Genomic DNA, 24,585 nt, shown 5'->3' with positions numbered 1-24,585 from the left:
AAAATGGAGAAAAAAATAATCTTTCGTGCGGATAATCGGAGTTGAAAAGAATTTTTAATTACCGTAACTCTTGGGAAAAAGGTAAGCTCTGACTAAAGAGGAACCGTGTCTTTTATGGGATTACTGAAATGACGAAAATGCAATTGCGTATTTAGAACGTGATAGAACCTCACTGAATTTATCAAGACTTTGAGCTGCTGTTTATCAGGTTGTTATTTTTTAACACGATTTTATCATTAAAAGTTTTTTCAGTTTCATCAATGATTCACCGCGCTTTAATGGAAGAGATTAAGGTTGCAGAAAATTCCTCAACTCATTTATAACAACTTATAAATTAAAAGCGATTTTTTTTGCACGAAAAAAAATCAGCGTAATTAGTTCTCATTTAAAAAGTCGATCCTCGGGTTTTTTGGTGAATACAAGGTACAAGTGTTCAATTTGCAGGTGAACATATACTTAAAGATGTTTATGAGTGCAGATACTTGAAAAAGTTCAAAGACCTAATCCCCTAACAAAGTGACTCGGTAAATCGGCTAGATCGCAATCAACGGTCCATTCAAATCAGCGCCCAATTGTCAACCTTTCAAGGTCTTTATCCGTATTCTCTTTTATACTACATGCTTCATAATACTTGCACATATTATACTATATATTATATTGCCGTTCAATGATTTCATTGACGGCCATTATGTATTTTCATACTCGTATTACGTACAACGCATACGTGACCACTCAAACAGATGCAAATTATTTTCTTTGTATTTTCCTAAGGGATAAATAGTATCAAAATCACAAAATAATCATTCATTATTGCCAAATATAATGAAAGAATGAATAGTTGTACCAGATGTTGCGCTCATGGAAATTAGAGACGTTTCTTTCTTCGTTAGAATTGTAATTAAGAACTATTTTCAATTCTGATGTAACAGACTTTTGGGTTATTAAAAAAAAAAAATTGATTAAAATGATAGAAATTAAAGAGCAAAAAAAATTAATAAATTCTCGATTTTAATCAATAAATCAAATTTTTAAATTTTATTCCATTAATCTTAAATAATTTTTGTGAAGACAAAAAATTAGAGCTTAAATCTGGCACACTTGAGAGCGAAAATAATTTTTGTCAGCAAAAAAAGAGATTCGTAAACTTCAAAGGGCTGTTTCAAGTGATTTATGTTCATTTTTTTTTAAAAGTAATACTTCTTGATTAATTATTCAATAAAATACCAATATTTGTTAAATAAAAACATTGCTGACTTAATAATTAATTTTTTTAATTTTTTAACGAATATTTTTCTATAAATTTTTATAAAAATGTTATTTTTCATTTACTCTGAAAAAAATAAAATAAATTTTTATGGATAAAGTCAAAGAAAAAAATAATTTACTTTGAAAATGTTTATGACTTAAAAGTAATTAAATGTCAAGTATAGAAGATTTAAAAATGATCATCTGAAGAATTATATTCAACGCCTTTGAGTATTTACAGTAAAATATAATATAATATTCTTTTGAACTTTTATACTCGAGATAAAAAATAATCTTAACCGAGTATGCGCCTAATTAACGTAGTAGTCTTCCCTTAAAAAACGTTAACGCGATGCAATCTGTGTGACCTTTTTTTCTACTCAGTTTAAAAATAATATTCCCGAGTAAGAGTTTAGTCGTTATGAATTTTTTATATTTTTTTCCCTACGGCTTTTTTATCGTCACTGAATAACTTTCGTACTAAAACTATGTCTCATACTGAAACTATTTAGTTAAAAGCATGTACACGAATTTTAATAATTAAATTGTGAATTTTTCAATAGATAGCTAGGTAGGACAGACTGACTAAAAAATGGGATACTCATAAAAATTGTATAATTTTTTCCATTAAATTCCAAATAAATGAAATTAAGTTATTCTACAAGTAATCATGAATTCACCAATAATTATATTTTATTATTTCAACTTAGTAAAAGCACATTTATCTTAAGTTCTGCTATTTTTATTTTTTTTAATTTTACTTGCTCCATTTTAGAAATTAAAAAATTCAATAATTAAAAAAATATTCTTTTAACAACAAACTTACCGACGTTGACCTCTCTCGCTTATAACTGATGACACTGGCAGTAAAATCTTTGGTTTCTTCAAAAATGGCCTAAATAATTATTAGAAAAAAAATTATTAGAAAAATTTTGAATGAACTTAGAAGTAAAATTTATAAACTTCGAATATTTACCCATTACTTGCTGGTACTTGATGCAGGTTGACACTGACACTGATGCTGATGCTGACAGAGCTGTCAATTTCTCCGAAAAATCTCTCACGACAGATAATAATGAAAGCAGCAGACGGTAGACACTCGACAGTTTTATTTTTCAATAAATTAATAAACAAAACAAAAAACATTCACCGAATTTTGTTAAATTACTTTTAACAATATAAATCAACTCTAATAAAAATAAAAAATTAAATAAAACAATTGTCTGACTTCTGCTGTTTTTATCATTTCTAAAAAAACACTAACACTTTCTCACTCACTGATACTATTGATATTTTTTACTTTACACTTACCACTTCACAACATTCTCACGACACAAACTTAAAATTGTTAATAAAAAATATCACACACACTTTATGTTTATTGTTAAAAAAGTCGATTACTGAATTTAACCAATTGGCTGTCGTCAACAATGTTAATTCCGTAAAAAAATTTTATGACATTAAATTTAGCTGTCATTTCACAATTGTTTTAATTTTTTTTAACAATTAAATTATAGCAAAAAAAAAATTATTGAACAAATGGACTTGTAGAAATTTTAATAACTTAAAAATGCAATTTTTTAAAAATCATTTTTTAGAACAAATTTTTTTGTTAAAAAAAAATTAAAAAATTGTCAAGTGATAGCTAACTTTAATGTCATACAAATTTTCCCTTTAACAAAAAAAAAAAAAAAAATTGAATACCTCAAATTCCTTCAGGTATTTAATTAAATACGAAAATAAGCTCGAGTCATATTTTAACGGCGTAGTGGACAATAGCATGAGGCACGACTCCGCTGTTGGAATTCTGAGAAAATTTACTCTAGTTTTTTCACCAACACCGTCGACCTTGTCTGAAATGATACAAATATATAGTGTTTACAAATTTTGTTTATTTATTCTATGAAACTGAGGTTAACCGACAGTTGTCAATTTATAGAAATTTTTTTTACCAAATAAATTATAATAAAAAAATTACTCTAGTAGTTTTTATAAAATGCAATTTTTTTTTTTAATATTTTTTTTTAGCAAATTTTTTTGTTAAATAGAATTAAAAAATTTTTTAGGTTACTGCTAACTTTAAAGTCATAAAAAAATCTTAAAAATTGTTCAATGTCAGCTAACTTAATTTTTATTAATTTCACTATCATATTTACTGTCTCATTTTTATTGACATAGATGAAAAAAAAGAAATATGAGACATTTTATTTTTTTTACTGAAATAAAAAAATTCATCTTTGAAATAAATTATTTTTTTTGCAATATTAATATTTTTAAAATTATTCTTTCATAATATTCGTATTATTTAAACAAAAAAATAAAATTAATTTAATTAATTAACATTTTACCTTCCTCTCGCGTACATACTGCCCATTGTTCTGTTGGATTTGACATTCGCATTTCTGTTTACTTTCCAGCTTTACATTTTGTTTTATTCTTCTTAAATATTTGAATATTTCCGCTTATCTCTTTATTTTAAATAAATTTTAATTATTATTAATTATTAATTAATTAATTTGATCGAGCTGAGTATTGAACTGCCAGCAACAAAGGAAGCTTCTCTATTCTGAAGTCAGTTGGGCAACAATAGTATATTAACAATGAAATTCCCTATAAGTTACTAGAGCGAGTGACGGTTAGAATAAAAATTTGAATTGATTCGTTAAAAAATTTTAGTAATCTTAATTTTGATTGGCGAAATTTTAAATCGCTGAGCCAATCAGCGCGCGGCTTATAAAGAACAAAGACCGGAGCTTCTAGTAACGGTCAAACGCAACATAGTATAGTCAAGGGTAAGTCGTATGTCGCGGAGATTGTGCTTGCCAGTTAAGTAATTAATTAATTAATTAATAATTATTAATTAATTAATTAATAATTATTAATTAATCAATTAATAATTATTAATTATAATTAAATTATACATAAAAATAATATTAATAACTGAAAACAATTGTTTTAAAATAAATGAAAAAAATAAAAGCGAAAATTTTTGTAACCGGAATTTTAATTGGCGAAATTTGAAATTCGTTGAGCCAATCAGCGCGCGGCTTATAAAGAACAAAGACCGGAGCTTCTAGTAACGGTCAAACGCAACATAGTATAGTCAAGGGTAAGTCGTATGTCGCGGAGATTGTGCTTGCCAGTTAAGTAATTAATTAATTAATTAATAATTATTAATTGTAATTAAATTATACATAAATATAATATTAATAAATGAAAACAATTGATTTAAAATAAATGGAAAAAATAAAATTAGCAGACATGAGATGAACCATGGCAGTATAACACACAAACAAAGGTGATGAATATTTTATAATAATAATAGTAATAATAAATTTCTTGAATTAAACAAATATTAATAAAAATAAGTATACAATAAAGTTGTAGCTCTCGAAATTATTAGAGTTGAAGAAAAAAATAAAATATGTTGGTTTTATTTCAGCCAAGGACGATTGAATTTGTCGATAGAATACGAACAAAAACGAATTTTCTCGGAAGCTCAGCGGTGTCATATTTCAAGTTACTGACTACAGTTAGAGTACGTCGACTTTTTTTTTTAAATACAAAGGTTTGTTTGTGTGAGAAGTATTTAATTTTGCTTTAAATAATGACAGATTTTTATTTTTTATTTTTATACGGAACTAATAGTATATTACACCCCTTGGGAAGGAAAATAAGAAAAGCCTCAGATCACATGTAATTGTTGGCCGAGGCGAAGCCGAGGTCGACAAACATGTGATCTGAGGTTTTCTTTTTTACTTTCCAAGGGCTGTATACTATTTTTTTGTCCGACGAAGGCGGAAAGCGGCAACTTTGTTTAGCGTAGCGGGACGAAAGTTGCCACTTTCCGCCCGGAGGGCAAAAAAATTATTTACGGCGGTCATTTTGTTGAACTCGGTGTTTGATTATTTTTACAATGAACTTGAAGTGGATGTGCAGTTTTTTTGTGAGAATTAATTTAGATGAAAATTAACTTAGCATATAGCTGATAATTTTTTTATTTTTTTAACAAATAAATTATGACAAAAAAAAATTTATAAAAAAATTAAGATTTGGAAATTTTAAAAAATTATAAATGCAATTTTTTAAAAATAATTTTTTGGAGCAAATTTATTTAAAAAAAAAAAAATTAAAAAATCTACAAGTGACAGCTAACTTTAATGTCATTTAATTTAGCAGGTATTTATTAATTTTTAGAATTTTTTAACAAATAAATTATGGCAAAAAAAAATTTTTTTTTAAATTGACATTTGGAAATTTTAAAAATTTATAAATCCAATTTTTTAAAAATAATTTTTTGGAGCAAATTTAATTGTTAAAAAAAATTAAAAAATTATGAAGTTGCTGCTAACGTTAATGTCATAGTTTTTTTTATTAGTTTTAGATTTGTGTCTTGGAAGTGTAGTAAAGTGTGGTGAAGTGTAGTGAAGTGACCAGCATCGTGTGGTAGGGTAGTAGTAAAAGTAAAATTTAATTATTAGTGATAAATGTTGATAACGTGCCAAAGTGAGATAGTGTTAGTGTTTTTTTAGATGATGTGTGTGTGTGTTTTATTTAAATGTATTTTTTTTATTGTATATTTTTTATATTAGTAAAAGTGGTGATTCAAAAGTATGTGTGAAATATTTTATAAAAATTCAGTGCGTGATTTTTTTTTATTTTATTTTATTTATTCGTTGCTTTGATTATGATGTGTTGTGAGTGATTTTTCGGTGAAATTGACAGCTTTGTCAGCATCAGCATTAGTGTCAGAGTCAACTATCATCACATACCAGCAATCATAAAGTAAGTTTTCTAAAATTATAAACCTGACTTCAAAATTAATTAAATTAAATTATTAATTTTTTTTTTTTCATTATTTTCTTCGTTTCTAGAAAAAAATAAAGTCCTGATTCTCGGAGTAATAGTGGTGAGAGATCAAGCAAGTAACCAAGTACTTGCTGATAATTTTCCTGAGATCATCATTGAAGAAATCAACGACTGTAAGTTTTTTTTTTTATTTATTATTTTGAGATTGAATCACTATTGAATTTTTACTCAAATTAATTTCAAGATTAAGCTAAAATTCTTTTTTAATTCTTACATTGATATTTGGATTTAATTCCATCAAAAGTAATAAAATGTTAAATATTCTAATTATTCTGAAGCAAATAAAAGATGAAATAGTTGAGGAGCAAATAATACAGAAAATATCAAAAGTTGCTTTCGACTGGTTTATCGTAATATTTGAGCTATGCTTTTGAGAACTTTGAGATTGCGGGAAACCGACGGTCTACTTCTCGTTACCAAGGTGATAACCATTCGCGTAGGGTGTTTTACCCTCTCTATATATACATGCTACCCTTAATACCCTCGGCTGTATACTGTACAGTATACTGTGACTCTTGTATATAGGTTCTTGAATCTTATCCACATCAACACATAAATATAAAAAGTAACCATACAAATGAGAGTTTAAAAGTCAGATTCATATCACACCAATTAGATTAATATTCCATTTTTAATTAATTCATTTCTTCAATCAATGCTCACCGAAATTATTGAGTTACAAATCGATGAAATTGTTGAAACGAATAAGGACTTGGCTAAAGTTTCGTTTGATGTTTCAAACGCTCAATAGTGGTCAGTAATTGGGTAAAGTTTGTTCGTCAGTTTATATTACTTGAGTTTCATTTCATTTCTATCCGTTTTAATGGCTTCAGCTCCAGCTTCAGAGATTGGTTGCCGCACCAAGATTTATTTTTTCTCAAATGACAACTTCTCTAAGCAAATTCAAACTTTCTGTTCAACATACACAACGTGTATCCAAATTTTTTCAAAAATAACTTCTACGTAGAATTTAAATTAAAAAAAAAATTGAACTGTCTATTAATTCCAGTCTCTAAATAAAATATAAAAGTAAATTTAAATTACGAATTCAAGTGAGAAAACAACTTCAAAAAACTATCTAATAACTTGCGAGTACATCATTGCCGATGCATGGCTTGTGATCGCATCCCATAACGCATCAATCTCGTTCTTGGATCCCGAGGGATTGCTGTACAGATCCCTGTCCAAAGCCCATTCGTGCTCATCTGTCACGAACTCTACCGGATCTTGTAACATACACATCCACATACTCTCGCACATGTACGCGGTATACACAACTTCACACAGTTATGTCGAAATATTATTTCCTTGCATTTATTAAGCCTTCTTCGACAAACAATGACCTCACAGAACTCTTCCAAAGCAATGTAAAACAATAAATCTGAAAATTTATGCATCTATATAAAATATTTATTTCATATATTGTCAATATATATTTATATTTATATTTATATTTATGTCTGGTTGTTTTACTTTAAAATGGGATAGACTATTGTATACTTCACCACGTCTACGGGTTTATTGAACATTGATGACGCGGGGATGAATATCTATGCATACAAAGTAGATATTCAGGACTCGGTATCACAATAGAAGACGATAAAAAAAAATATTTTTTATTTTATTGTCTTCTAGAGGTACATTGTATCCATATTATATTTAAATAGTTATAAACTTATTTATTGTTTTGATATAAAGACCGAAAAATTCTGTTAAGTAATTTAATACTGCATTTTAGCAGAAAATTCATTTATTATTTTTATAATGATTTTATTTTTGAGTTTTTAGAATAGATATTTAGAAAAAAAAATTTTAAGTGATTATATAGTTGATTTAGTACATAATTTTAACCCATATTATTCGGTAAAGTTTTTTATACTTTTATCTCCGTGTATGTAAATCGGTAATAACTAAATCGTAACAGGATTTCATGGCACATCAGGTCGGGAGGATGATAAACTGGACGGTATTTTTTAGGAGTATTGTAGATGGTGATTTAGAGTTATGCTATGGAAATCTTTTGTATATGATTCTGCGAAGATACTTTGCATTATAGATCGTATAAACCAATATTCTAATAGACCATAAAAACCGAGCGGGATAAGACTGCCCGGAAAATAAATAAGTTTAAGAGTAGCCGAAAATATCAAACGGCAATAAAACTTTTGGCAAGCCCGTACTACTATTTTTATGGAGAAAATAGAACGATTTTCCCTTAAAAAACTTTGTCCCTTCTATTTTATTCTGAACTGGCCATTTAATTTTTTTTTGGAGTCTGAACTGAAAAAATGGATGTTTTTTATGTGCGATTAAATGCGAGGGTAAGTCGGTTGTCGGTTAATATTAATGCGAATGACCGGCAAGATAAATATAATTTGGCAGGATTGCCAAATTAGCATATTTGAATTTGAGACTCGGGTGTAGGGTTTTTGGCGTAGCGTAGTGTATAAAGGCTGTGATAATGGTCAAGGATAAATGGACAGTCTGTCGAAGTGACGTTTGTGGTGAGTTTTTTGCCTCCATCTTTCTTTAAATCCTTGAAAAATCCCTTCTATCTTCGTGGATTACCACGGATCACACCACCCTACTGACTGTCCTATCTTTTTCTGTCATTCTGACTCCGCCTAACTTTCCTTTCAAGGGTGAAAGGATGCAAGGACGTTTGGTGGACATTTGAAAGCCGCTGGATTTACTTTACTGTGGAATCGTTTTACGTATCTAAAGAAAATACATATACCGTACAAATACATTTATATTATTCTGGACGGTTTAGTTATCTGACGGCTGAAAGGACGATTCGATTTAAGTAATTAACTGTCGGTTCAAATTTTTTGCACGGTCATCAATTAATTATTTTATTTTTTTTCTTGCAAACTATACTTCTACTGAAATTTTTAGTTGATTTAAATTCTGATAATTAATATTGCAACCGTTTTAAATTAAAAATAACTGTTTAATACCAACTAAATAGGTCGAATGAAGGAAATCGAAAAAATGAAACATAAGTGGATGAGATAAAATCTTAAATCTCTACAGAAGTGAGATATTATTTCTCAGGGAGAAAGTTTATCGTAATTATAATATATATATATTCTACGTGATCACTCTGATATACATAACTATCATAATTGTATTAAATCTTATGCCGTTATTTGATTAATTTTTTTCTCTTCGTGCGAATATATTAACACGGAAATATATTACGCAAAGAATTTACGTAACGTAATGAAAAATTTAAAAGAACAAAGTTAACGAAAGATTGAGCCGCGAATCGTAAAAAAGTAAGCAATTTATTTCAAGATATAAATATTGATATGTATAATGTGAAATAGTAATATCCTAATATCAAATTGAAATTTCTCTGCGTCATAGATGGAGGTACTCTCTTTAAAAGTGTATGAAGTTACAGCTTGCATTGAATGCACGCCTTTGCAGTGATTGAATCTTTTCACATGACTAGTCGCTGAAGATTCCAACCGATTGATTGCTTTGTATATCAACAGCCGAGCGAAATACCATCTTCCTTTTTCTCATTATTTTTAGTAACAATGAAAATTGAATAGTCTATCGCGACTAGACTTTACTTTGACATTTGTGGTGTTAGAGAAAGGCGCGTGCTATTCGAAATTACACACAGTTCATCGATATTGTTGCGTACTAATATTATCAATAGACGATAGTTCGATACATATATAACGTAATAATTTATCAAGTGATGATATTTCAAAAGTTTTATAATCCTTTGAATTTTATAACTTCTATTGTTTTTTTTTTTTTTTTTATTTTAGTCAATAAATGAATATTCATTTAAATATTTTCATTTATTATCGAGTAGGTGTGTCGAGAAAATTTTTGTTTGTAATTTTGAATTAATTTATCGTTAAATTTATTATTTTATTATTTTTATTGTGCTATAGATTGTGTGAAAATCGAAATAATAGAAAAAAAAAAAACGAACTAAATTTACGCTGTTCAATTTTGATTAATAGAACATCAAGTCTATAGGGATTGAGCTTTTTAAATCACGGAAAAACTCTACCAATCCATAAAGTCATAAAAAACGGTGAAAATGAACGACTGGTGTTCGATTGACCTAAAATCCATTAAAAGCGAGTGACATATGCCTACTGAGCCAGGGATTACTCAGGGCAGCTTAAGGTAATACCCTTTCTTTGTTGATTTTTTATTTTTCGCTCATTTTATTGAAAAAACTGAGTATCCAATACATTGTTAACTGTTCATGACTGCAAAATCCTATTATTGGAGATTTTTTGTTATTTTTAAATAGGGGAAACTATCCTTCGAGGGGTAAAACGGCCTCCCTCATCGACATTGAGTCGCTAGAAAATCATCATATCGGTTGACCGTTAAAAAATGATTTTCTGTAAACAATGAAAAATTATTTTATAAACTTTTATCAGCAAAATAAGTAATAAAATGTCTAAATCGGTAGTAGGTCACTTTAGTTATGTCAGGTTCTTTTGAAAAAAAATTTTAATGAACATTTCGCAATATTACTTCGGTAAAACTTCAAATATTTCCCCAGGAATTCTTTTTAATAATTACAAGACATCGCTATTCTCAATAAAGAATTTAATGTCAATCTTTTGACGATTAGTCTTACGTAATCATTACTCCATTGATCACCGCTTCAATACAAGTGAACAATATCATTCCAGTTGAGTGTGCCGATCCAATCAAAGTCTCACAGTTCATTTAGTAACTCTTCATTTCCTCAACTACTGCGATATCTGAAAAAATGACTATTGAATTGCTATCTCGACACCCATAAAAATTTATATGATATTCGTCTGTGTATTTACTTTAAATCCATCAATTCGATTGAATACCCCTTCGTTTTAAACAAATATAAATTGTAAATACAATATTAAATAATATATTAAATAATATAAATCCCGAGCGCACGTGCGGTGAAATTATAATTGCATGAGTAAGCCATGTGCATCCGCATCTGCGAGATTATTTATTAGGTTCTATTGGGAAACCTGTGGGCGTAAGATACGCGTCAATACTAAAATCAATATAATGACGCTCGTTATTGGGTACACAAACTGCGGACGGTGTTGCGTTACATGGAACCCAGTCAGGATCGAGGGAAATAAGGGAAAAAGAAAATAGTATTTGTAGTTAATTCGTTTCGCAAGATTACCATTCAACTGAAATAAAATCCCGTGATATATATAATATAGAAGTGATGTGTTAGATTATAAGTTTAACCCTCGAAGATTCAACAAACCAAACGATATTTGATCTGCTAAATTATACGAGTGGTCGGTAGATGAACAACAAAAGACAAGTGGATTCGGTCTTAGTATTTTATTATCCTTTTTGCTTCGGTTTTTCGTCATATCGACGTAACGTGTGTGTAGATGTGGATGTGGGAGTGTGCTTTGTCCAAACAAGATATATTTTACCAAAAATTTGGGGATGAGACTTACTTATATTATTAGGGTGTGCAGCAGAAATAGAAATATATGAAAAATAAAGCAGAGTGAGCAGTGATATGACGAGAATAGATTTCGTAGCCGACTTATGTCTATATGTACGTGTGCTGCATGTCACAGTTAAGAATAAAAATAAGAAAATACAAAGGGCGTTACGTGCACGCTGTTGTCAAAGCACCCAGTTAAGATTTGTACCAGAGCTCTTTCGAGTAATATACTTATCGTTAAATTACAGCCTAATGGCAAACAGTCGTTGACGCCCTCACAATTTTTTTTTTTTTTTTTTTTTTTTTTTAAGTTAAGTGAGAGATTTAGGGACCCATTGCAATGGGAAGTACAGATAACAAGTAGGAGGATTCAAGGTTTAGTTTTTTGAGGTACTAATTTGAGGGTAGATGGAAAACTAAGCGTTTAAATATTCAGGGAATTTTTATAAGTCTAGTAAATATTTACATTAACTAAAAAAAAGGTTTTGTGGATAGTGAGAATAAATAAGAAATTATATCGGATTATCGTTATTGCTGGTAAACAGTCATTAGTTATAAATAGATGAAACAAGATTTCACAGCATAAAATTACTAAGAATGTATGAAAGATATATAATAAAGTTTAAAATTTACAAGATGCATAGTTAACGCGCATGTGATAATAGGATCTGCATTCATGTGGAACGGTAGCGATCTAATTTATATCGTCCATATCATTAAGATTGTCCTGTAATAAAGGGGAACGCGAACGAGTAGGACGGTTCGGATAATAGCGGCAGTTATCTCCCTTGTAAATCATATCTTGGTAGCTTGAGCGATAAATCCGATCTGATCTTTTATTCCCCTATTTTCTTTATAAGATCTATGCACACATTATTGGAGCACAGCAACTCCGCAGAGTTAGTTCGTGTTTATTATTATTCGTAATTGTGAGAAGCAGATGATACCATCAAGCTATTACTGCTTGATGTGTTCATTTTTTTATCCATATTGTGGTAATCAATTTACCATTTCTTAATTAAAAGAGAATTATTTACTGCTGTTACCTACTTACAGAAATTATCTCAGATTATCCAGGTACATAATTTAATGAAGACGCGAACAATTTTACTTAAATCAAACCTTATCTATTGAATCAATTTTGTAAAGTACTGGTATTTTCTGTGTTTGAATGTTGTTTAAATTATTCAATAATTTTTATCCTTAATTTGATGCATCGATTTTACATTAATGGCTGATTTCAAAGAATAGATCATTATTTTTTTCCATTAGAATTGATTGACGATAAAAGTGTTATCAAATCATCAGATCAGATCAAATCAGTAAGTTGTTATTAAATTTGATGAAGTAACTCAGCAATGAACTGAAGCAATTGTCAAAAAATATTCTCATATTCGTGACACATAATATAATATTTGATGAGGCAAGCACAATAAAGAGTAGATTCTTGTCTTTTTTTTTGACAATCCTTTGTCATTTTTTCTTGGACAGAAGTCGACAGGAGACAGAAGGAGGATTGATGCAGTGTCTCACGATAAGTGCGTCTTGTAGGATACTAGTCTACACAAATGTAAATTACTCTTTTACTAAAAGAATATTCACACGGAGGGGAGAAAAGATTTTCGATTTGAGTTGGCTAGATGGGATTGGGTAAAAAAATGTGAGAAATATGAATGATGTGATGAGAAATGGGAGATGCAAAAATCCAGAAAATGTCCCGGCGATGATGGAGGCGATAAAGAGAGAATAATGTTGGATCAAGATATAGAATTTGTGAAAAGGCGGCCCGAGTTAAAATACGTGATCGATGGAAATCTGAGGCTGTTTTTTTTGGTGGCGCTGGATAATAAGGGGTATGTTAATTTTGTTGAGTGCAATGAAAGATAGCCCGTTGTGTAGGGATGCTTTTTGGGGATTCAATTGTAAAGGAGGTTCTCTGAGAGGGCAACATTTTGATAATGCAGATAAGATTTTGTGATAGGCCGAGAAGTTTGGGATTCAAGTGTTTCGAATAGGGTGCGCACTGTAAGTGAAATTTAGATAACTTTAGTTGGTATTAGAGATTTTTTTATTTTATTTTTTTTTTTTTATTGGCATAGCAAATAAGAATTTTTTTCAAAGTTTGGAATCGAAAATTTTTTTTTTTCAGGAGCTTTGTTATTTTTGAAATTAATTTATTCGCCTTTTATTATTATTCTAGTAAATATTTGTTCAGGCCATCCTTTGGAATTTTTTGTTTCCAAAAAAAAGGTCAAAGGTTTTTTTTAATGTCATTAAAACCACTTTTGAATAATTGATTGACTAAAAAATTACTTCATGAGGCAATAAAAGTATCAAAACATTTTTGAGCGGGTAAAAAAAATTTTTTTGGCACACATACGTCAAAATTTATTTATGTACGTGAAAGCGTAAATGATGAAAGCAGGCTTGAAGATGAATGATGGGTGTGTGGTGGCTGGGGGATGAGGGATGGGGGACAGATCGTTGTGCATGCTCCCCTTTACCGAAATGGCGTCTCTTTTTCTCTCATGCAAACAATGATAGGCACGTGTGTTAACAACCCTTGTGAAGCTGTGTCGCCTCAGAACACGTGTCATTTTGGTCACACCTCTCAATTTCTGGGAGCTTGCCCAATAAATATGATGAATTAACGTCCTCGGATAAAGAAAAAATCAAATGCTCCTTATCTGTGTAACTAGTAATTTTTATTTCAAATAATAAAATATAATTCATAGGTGGTTTTTTTTTTTTTTTTTTTTTTTTTTTTATTTAATGGATTGCGGTGGCTGTATAACTTTTTTATCGTTACGTCATTACCACTCCAGTCATTTATTCTGGGTGACAATGTGACAAAAGTTCTTTGTGTCAGCGAGTATGTCATTTTTTAAAGTATTTCAAAATAAATTAGCCCGAGATTGTGGGAAGCTTATTCGCCGGTTTAAACTTCGGGATTAGATTTACCAGCTCGGATTTGGGACTCATGGGAGTTGTATTTCATGATATATAATATAAAAATTATCATTTATATTTTATCTGGATTATATTAGGTACTTTTTATTTTTTTCATACGCTAAAACTTTGAGAAATATTCTCGGAGCTACTGTATGAGGGATTAATTAATCCAAGCTTTGAAAGTCCTGATAAAGAGCTTTCGTACAAATGTTCTAGTTATAAAGTTATAACTCATTTAATTTTGAATTTTCGTCGGTTTAAATATTTGAGTTCATATGATAAATTAAAATTTTAATTTATTTTATTACTGAGTCCATCGAGTTCATCTATTAAAAAATTAATAAACTCTTCTATCTCCGTAAAAAAAATTTACTTATATGTCTTGATAGATAAAAAAAAAAATATACGAGGTCACTTCTTAGCTTGAACGGGTTCCAAAATATAAAATCGATTGTACTTTTATTTTTCCCGTAACTCCTCTCAACTCAATTCATCTAAATATGTTTATTTACTTTTTATACAGTTAGCGCTGTCGGTTCTTTTATATTATCATCCGGTGTATTTTTTGTGTGCACATCAGTGTATACACTCGATCACGTGTGTCCTTTGGCCTCGTACGTATCTTTGCGACCCTCCTATAGTGAATTCCTAGTGTTCTCTTGCTCTAACTCTACTCTATTTGGAAAAAAAACTATTAGAACAAACTGACTAGCAAGACAACAATCGGGGAACATACCGGGCCGTAGAACACAATGCTGTATGTGCCACACATACAAAGTAACTGCACAAAAAAGTAAAGAGAGTGGAGAAACAGTAAACAAACAGGGGAAACTTGCTTTATGAAGATTAGAAGCTTTTATTGTTATTGGTCCTTCAGTGATAGCTCTACCGAACCACCAGTACTTTTTTTTCTACTCACTTTAGTCTCAATTGGGAATTAGGAAAGGTCTAATCTTTTATATTCATAGTGTAGTTCGTAAGTATTAGAACCACTGTCTGCTAAAAAACAGGGAAAAAAAAAATTACGAAGATCCTAATTTTCAAAATTAGTACTTAAGACACAAACAAGATCGTTCAGTAAATTTTGTTTATTTTTTCTTAATGTAAATTGGGATGCTGATAATGAAAGCACAGAAAATTCTTAACTATAATTAGAGGTACGATTTTATATTTTACTTATAAAGAAAAGCAATTAAATTCACAGGAATGGTTCTATAAAAATAATATACCCGAGAAAAAATGTTATAAATTTATGTAACAAAAAAAAAATGGAAAAGGTAAAATTTTATTTATTTGGTTCTTTATGTTGCATAACAGGTGCAGCCAATAGTATCAAAATTATACTCGCATTTAGAGTGACAGCGAGAAAATGAGTGAAATGATATAATTTAGATTCACTCGATAACTATAAATATATATATATATATATATATATATATATATATATATATATATATATATATATATATATATATATATATATATATATATATATATATATATATATATATATATATATATATATATATATATATATATATATATATCGATTCGGTTTAATACTATTCTCCACCCTCTCTTTGTACTTAAATGCCACTGCGCTTAATATATATTTGATATAATCTAGTTCTGTTCGTATAAATGTTCATTGTGTTCACCAGATGTCCAAAAGTTCTAGTTCGCTTGGATTTTCCGTGACATCACTAATTATTTGTGTACAATTTATGATAAACCATATGCGTCTAAGTGTTTGTTAGTGCTGTTTTTCTAGAGATAAATCAATTCTATTTATTCAATTTTCATAATATAACTATAGTAACTCCAGTTCCAAATACTGCGTAGATACTCTAAGTAGGGCAAAATAAGACACCGTTTAGAATAAAGAAAAATGATGTTTTGTCAAAACGTATTTACTTACTCTAAATATATTTACCAAAGACTTTACCGGGAATAAATTCTGGCCATCTGAAAATTTTCACAAAAAAAATTCCACTTTTTTTTTTGTTTTTTTTTAGATCCCAATTCGATTCAAAGGCTTAGATTACATTAATACTTTAAACTTTTTGAAATCCGGATTTTTAATTTCTTTTCCTCGCGATAGAACTATAGTTTGAAATCGAAGAGTGTGACGAAGTGGATAGTGAATGAAAGAGATGTCAATTTAAATAAATAAGAGAAGAGTTCTTTTAAGAAAGATTGATAATGTCATGGTTGTGTGTAACTGATGTCACTAAAAATGCTGGATCTAAGTACTATCGCATTAGAAATTGAGTTTTAACTGTTCTCAGCTGTTTCTAACGACAGATGCCATCTATAAGTTATCGAATAAAAAAGAGATTTATGATATTTTTGAATTATAGACAATTTTTAATGCGGATTAATTTGATTCAATTTTTTATGGTTCAGATAAATGATTTAATAAATTTGTTGCATGAAGAAAGAAAACACAACTTCGTTATTTTTTTAACTAATTTTATTTTTATTTATTGAGTTTTTTTTAAATGGCAGTATGAAAATTAAAAAAAAAATTGTGTAGTAGAGATTTTCATAAAGAAGATCCGCCGTTAATGATGATAACGCGGTTATTTTTCATATTAACCGCTTCGACTGAATTTTCTCAGGCGCCGCTTAATATCGTGATCCCGTAACGACTATCAGGTGGGCATTCCCTCAGGGGATAAGCGAGAAACGGTTTGCTTTTTTAGTAATTTTTTTCCTATTTTACGCCCTTCTCATCTCATTTTTTTTGTTTTCTCCGCAATATTGATTGCCTTGCTCGACCCGAATGCGTTCCCGCATTTTTCCGCTGCCATGCCCGACATATTGCACCTTGGAAGCGCAATAATGAGGCTCTTTTTGCGTTTAATAACCCGGGGCGCCAGTTCTGAGGTTTCTAAATTATTTAACATCCTTTTAATGGGCTCTCGACATTTCGTAAACTATTAACTTGCGCTTTATTTATGTTATTCAATCGCTATTTGGTAAGGCCTAAAATGAGGTAATCACAGAGTCTTGCTTGTAATTTTTTACACTAAATAAAATGTAAAATTATTTTATTATTATACAAAATTAAAAAAAAAATCTTTTAAATAAAAATTCTAAAAAATTGGTGTTAAAAATTTTTTTCCGTGTATTTTAGACAGATTATTTAAAAATAGAAGGAAAATCTAAAATCCGTAATTCATTCTCTTACAAAAGAAGATTTAGTTTCTATTGAATTCACTGATGGAATTTGGTAAGTGACAAGTGTTGAAATTTAGGAATATGAAAGGAAAGTGATAGAGATTTTGAGGTAAACTGGAGAAATTGGTAACTCAATATAAAATTGAATAAAGCAAAAGCGTAACACTCATCTCGTGACATGGGACTGTTTATTGTTCCGGATGAGGTGCCATACGAATCCCTTTCATCCGAATCGAGATCATCCCGGATTCATCCTCGTAAGAAATTCAATCTCCGCAAAGTTCCTCAGGGTTTTGAATGCAGCGCGGAGATAAATGAAAATAAAATGAGTTGAGACCGAGAAAACAAGTCGATAAACTCGGAAATATAAATTTATTTATTTATTTCCATCAGTGAAACTCAACGCTTTTTCGGTTATTTTTCTCGGGCTTCTTAACCTCCGCTCGGTACTTGCTGTTTAATTAATTACCAATTAATTCATGTAATAAATTGCAGTTAGAGTGGGCTAAAGTAAACTTTTAAATGAAATATATCTTCGTGAACTTTTCATTTCCACACTCAGATAAAATTATTATACAGCTCGTTATATTAATTGCTCGAGTCTTTATATTAATTGAGAAAATTGAGATAAGTAGCCAGTTTGCGAAGACAAGAGAGAGAATAATAAGAAGTAATAAACTCTCAGTGCAATCAGCTGTCAGGACAATCAACTTTTTTTTTCATTAGTTTATTTTTAAAGTTTACAATATCCAAAAAATTTACAACAAGTTTAACAATGATAATTTATTAATTATTCAATATTCTTTTTATAACACAAATATTTTTTATCATCTATAAATTAAACTTAAAATTTAATCGCAAAGTAAATACTGTCATTTGTAATTGATAATTCTTTTTCGAAACAGAGTGATATGTTTATATACTTGACAAAATATATTTAATGGTCCTGGTGGAACAAGCTATTTTATGGTTAAATTCGTCGTCCATCAGACAACTTTTTGCAGACCCGAGATCTTTCACGACGTCATCAGTGTCGTCACTCTTTTTTAGCTCGATAACTGACTACTTGGTCATTGGCCCTTCTCTTTGGAATTTCACCAGTCTCAACGCTATCTGTCTTCCCCTTCGAACAAAAACAACAAACAAACTAACCAACTATCATTTAAAGATCAAATTGCAGCAATTTACTTTTCAATTATTCCGAATAAATTTTAAATTCGTTTACATCTGTTCGGAATATCAACTAAAATTGTTTCTCCGATAATTGTAGGCTAGAACTCTGTTATTACATAAATCATATAAATTACTCATAAACGCTATCAAATAACAGTTGAATTACTTTTTTATAGTTACCCGCTAACTGCCAACAAAATTATCCAAAACTGCTTAATGTGTCTTTTATTGTATTTCAATTGCCAAACTGTTATACTCGTCAGTTAAAATTGATATATAATTCATTTAAAACGTTTCTAAGCTGCGTGGGGGGCTGATAAAAAATAATTATTCGTGTGCTTTTTTTACTCGGTCTTGTAGATCGACGATAAACATTTATGCTTCACACGATACATCGAGGGTAACTCTGTAACTCAATTTTATTCGACTATTCTTGGTCCCTTTATTAAATAAATTATATAAACCTTTCGAATATACCCAAATAAACGATTTTATTTGTATGCAAACAAACATCGAAAACATAATACATCACATAAATCTACCCGGTATGATACACACACCCAACTCTCAAAATTTAATTGCATATTTCAGGTTTAATTGTGTTTATTTGCATGCGAATGTGGAAATAAACCGACGCGAAAATGAAAAACCTAAATATTACAGTGTCGAATGCGTTAAATTTATTTTTATTTCTATTATTATTAAACATAAATTTATTTGCGACAATAATTCGATCTCAAACAAATGTTTGTCAGAGTAAATATATTGTTTTATAGCTAATAAATAATATATTTCATTATAATTATATCCATTGGAACAAATGTCGACATTTATTATTTGTGTCAGTCAATATTTATTTGGGTCAGTTTTATTTTCATAGAGCCAGAGTATTTAATGATTTATTTGCCCAGGAAATCTCTTTATACTTAACTGTGTTAAAGGTACAGTAAATTCAATCGGAAAGCAAAAACTCGTCTATTCTAAAATATGGAAAAGAATTTTTTTTCATATCAGAAAATTTTTTCACGGATGGTGAATTTTTCTTGACCTATTTCTGATGAAAACTATAAACATATAGTTTTCTTCTGCATTAAACAGACACAACCGTAAAGTCCAAATAACATTTATTGGAATAAAAAATACTGGTACATAAGAAAATGGTAAAACGGTTTGGAATAAGATAAGCTACATGCCGATGTCATGTACCAGACAGTATATATGTATAAAAGATAATTCGTTGACATGCGTCGTCACGAATTACAAATCCCTTCTGGAATGATACCTCACCCCAGCAAATACAATAAAGCAGACAGTAATGGCACGGTAGAGCGAAAAATAATAAAAATACAACTGAGAAAAGTGATGAAATGAGCAAAGAGAGGTAGCTGCTCTTACTCTGTAAAGAACGTGAACAAAAAACAAAAAAGCGAATAGAATGTTGAAATAAAAATAAGAGCGCAGAGAAAATCGGTAGGAGAAGACCGAAATGCTTGATGCAGTCCTTGAATCCCCTTGAGGCTGTCGGGGCTGTATTGTACCCTCACAATTGGATCGTGAATGTGTTTTCAATGTGCAAGAACCGGCTGTGTCTAGTGGCTACAGCTACACAGCTACATCAATATGTATATATATATCTATATCTATCTATCTATCTATCTATCTATCTATCTGTATATGTATGTGCAATGTACTCTGTAGTGAAGCGTGTGCATCATCCTCGTCGCCACTTGGAGTACCGTCGATTTATGCACCAACGATAAGAGCCACAGCACGTCGAGAGTGTTCAAATGAGTTACGGATGATCGCTTCTGCGCTTACACCATTCAGCCTCCACGTTTTATATCCCTTTTTCTGAATTTAATATGGGATATGCATTTTTGAGAGTGAATTAATTTAGAAACGCTGCTGCTGGGCGTTTTATTTTTTAGTTTACAAAAGAAATTTTAAATTGCTGATGAAATATTCAACAAGGTCATTTCCAAATGATCTGCTGCGTAGTAAGTGCTTGCTTTAAATTATATTATCAAGGTTTGTTGACTCAATGAATCAAAATTTATGGGTCTAGGGCGACATTACCGATTTTTATAAATTATAGACTAAATTATAAAATTATGATAATAATTTTGAGATTCAATATTTTGTGCTGAACTTAGATTAAAAAAAACTAATCAAGTAATTTTTTTTGTTAATTTATTAAAAATTCTTTTTTAGTTTTTGGAAAAAAAAAAAAATGAAAGTTACGTTTCATTAGAATATTTTTTAAAAATTAAAATCATTTCAATCATCAAGCACGTACACATATGCCTCCCCTTGGAGTGTATTGCGAGCTGCATCGTTGGGAACAACATTGTGTGTTGTATATATACTGAAATGAAAATTCAAAAATGATTTTTTTCCTAAATCAAATGCAAAGAAAATAATTTATCTAACTAATCATATTTCACATGGTATATACGTACGATTTGCCCAAGATCAGAACATGATTTCCATGCTTCAACGATTTTCCTAAATAATGATTTTTCTGGAATCTTATATACTTTAACATCGGAGAATGTACTTTTGCAAATTTTTAATGTTGAATTTTCTAACGTAGAACAATAATTTGAACAACAGGGAATGCTTCTGCGACACTGGATAAAATGAGACTTGAATTATTATCAGATTTAAAACGGAAAAATACATCAATCATATGTACGTTGTAATTTTCTGGTAAGCAATTCAGTTTTATAAATTCTCCCAACACCGATACAATGATGAGTAGTTTAAAAAATACAAATAACAACATGATTTTTTATTCAGTAGTTTTTGCTATTTATTGCGCGTTGTATGTCAGTCAGTGACTTATGATTTTATATCAAAATTTTTTCTTTAAATCTATATATATATATATATATATATATATATATATATATATATATATATATATATATATATATATATATATATATATGTATATTATCATCGAGTCGTTGTTTTATAGGCTTAAGTAGTTGAAGTTATTTTTATTCGATGAATTAAAAAATTTTGTGAAAGACATAAAATTTAATGACTAGATAAAAACTGTCGGTCTTGTTGTTGAAGATTAAAATGCGAGATATGAAATTTTATCTCAGATGACCTGAAAAAAATTTTTTCATTTATATTTTATACCAACACTTATTTTTTATAAAAAATCTAAAAATAATTTTACTCAGAAAAGTCGTTTAATTTTACTTATTTTCTAACATGATTAGTAAAGAGTAACCATAATTTAAAAAGTTATTTATTGACTTTTTATCTTCCAAGCAAACCAACAAAATACTTTAACAGCAGTCTCGTAAGATTAATTTGTCTTATTGCGTGTTTACAAGAACGTAAACGAATCTAATTTCTTTTGGCCGCTGTTACGCTTAATAAACGGAATCTCTCGGTGAATTTTTTTCTTAGTGAGTAAAGAGCTTAATTTTTATTTCCCGAAAGAAACTCCAACATCATTTAAAACTTCAAAGTTAAAAATCGCATCACAAAACGTATAAATATTTGCAAATATGAAAGTAAAATGCAGAAAAAGAAGAAGAATAGTATGGTTAAGTTGAAAAGGATCTCATAAAACAACTTGACATGGAGTACAAAATAGAAAGTCAAGAAAATCAGTAAACGCATAATAAAATACAACAAATGTTATTATAAATAGCTCTCGCTGTACTCAAAGTTCCATAAAAAAAAATCAGGTTTAATTTTTATTTGTTGCAGTCATGACTCGACTCAATATTATTACACCGCGAGCTAACCCCACAACTGCTTATAAATATATGTCATTTGAATTAGTAGTTAACTCGGAGAATTATTTTTGTATCATGAAGTCATCTTCAAAAAATATTACAAGATATTTTTACGATTTATTTTCTATGATTTTATTTATTTGGAGTTTGCTAAAAATATCATTTTTAATTACAAGTTTGAGCATCCTGTTTTCGCAAAAATTAATCAGTAAAAATATCATAAGAGGTTAGCAATTACTAACATCATTAAAATGATTAAACTTTTGATAACAAAGTATTTTTGGTATTTTATTGATATAATAACTATTTTAACAAATAATGCTTTAATATAATTTATAGAAAATATCTCGCGATACTTTTGCAGAAAAATCGGATATAATAACAACTTTTGAATCCTCCATTGTTACAAAAGTTGTCACGTTATGTGCATACAGAGTACAAACTTAGACGTCATAATATTGTCGGTAGGGATTTGTGCCATTTTTAAAACTTTTCCCGTGAGTCATGTTTCTTTACAATTTTCCAAGTTTCATCTCATTTTATGCGTAGTTAGACTTGTATACTTACATGCGATTCTAACAATATTATCGTATCACAAAGACTAACTTTATAAGGATAAAAAAAAAAAATTTATTTTCTTGGGAGTTTTTTTACTTAATAAATTATTAGCAAATAGAAAAATAGAAAAAACTAAAAATTCGATCTTTTCCGATAATTTTTTGTAATAATTTATAATATATATTTTGAGTTCCCTTTTTTGAGTAAATATTTAAGTTAATTAAATGAACGCGAGATATATATCACATATGAAAAAAAAAAAAAGAAAAACATAATAGAATAAAAGGTATGACATTTAGATATAGTAGATATAAATATACAGTGTGGAACATCTGTTGGTGCTTTGACACATCAACAGACTTATGGTCATTTCAGCTGGTTTGCTTTTCCCTTGTCCACTCTACACTACTCGTTCATTTATCTACTCGTCAGTATTAAACCAAATATGTGACTCATGATATAAATTCACGTATGACTGCACTTCACTGTCTGGTCTAATCTTCCATAGATGACGGTTTTACTTTTACATTTCATACCAAAGCATTGTCATTTTCAATGTCACTGATGGAGTTAATGTAGATGATAACTATAAATAAATAAACATATCAACGACAACAGTAGCAGTGACAACTGTTTTTCACTTTTCATATTCTATAATTATATAGCTCTTTATCTTCCCCCAAAATTAGTTGATAATTTAATTCTATTTCACTATCAGAAGCCATCACTATTGCGCATCTCTCTGTCATCTTTTATTAAGCGTGCCAGAAATAGATTAGGGTGCAATTATTAAGTCGTTATAATGAAAATTTTCGAGAAATTCTGACCTATTCAACCATAACTATTTAAATAACAGTTGTGATAGTTATTTTATTAAATACAATAATTATTCCATCTAAATATCAATCTAAACTATTATTTTTTTTGTGAATTTAAAAATAACAAAAAAAATCAAAAGCATTTATTTCATTTTCATCATTAATAAATTTTTTTTAAGTACAATGGTAATAACAAGTAATAATTTAAGCGCCTCAGCGCAATAAGCACCCCGTTGCGTGGGGTTTGCGCGATAGACCGACAGTAACCAAGCCTGTCGGATGTAACGGCGGCCCGGTGGCGTAAAAAAGCCCCTTTTAGGACGCAGTACATTTAATTCTGGTCATATAATATGATAGATAATACAATCCAAGTACAGAAGATGGAAGATGGAAGTGATCATGAACTGTAGGGAAACTTCGGGAAAATCAACGGGGTGCCAATGATCAGCACATGTCGCACGCGTGATCACGGATGTCCCAAAATACGAACTGTTATCGAGAGGTCCTTTCAATAGACATAGATTTATCTGTTCACATAGAACTCTATTATGTTTTTTTTTCCTTCATTTTCTTT

At 29.4% G+C, this 24,585-nt stretch overlaps 1 protein-coding gene across 1 annotated transcript in view; it reads right to left on the bottom strand.

The window, feature by feature from the left end:
* Positions 1–2,140, bottom strand: part of LOC141536572 (protein AAR2 homolog) — a 100,994-nt gene extending 98,854 nt beyond the window's left edge. The window contains exon 1 of the mRNA XM_074257204.1: positions 2,072–2,140. The gene's annotated coding sequence lies outside the window, so the exon portion shown is untranslated. The remainder of the gene's footprint in view (positions 1–2,071) is intronic.
* Between the last annotated feature and the right edge of the window lie 22,445 nt (positions 2,141–24,585).

Source organism: Cotesia typhae, unplaced genomic scaffold (genome assembly GCF_013202065.1).
Source record: "Cotesia typhae breed Kobodo isofemale line unplaced genomic scaffold, CoteBio_Ctyphae contig_123, whole genome shotgun sequence".
Classification (NCBI taxonomy): domain Eukaryota; kingdom Metazoa; phylum Arthropoda; class Insecta; order Hymenoptera; family Braconidae; genus Cotesia; species Cotesia typhae.
The sequence above is the reverse complement of the archived record's forward strand: the minus strand, read 5'-3'. Positions and strand labels throughout refer to the sequence as shown.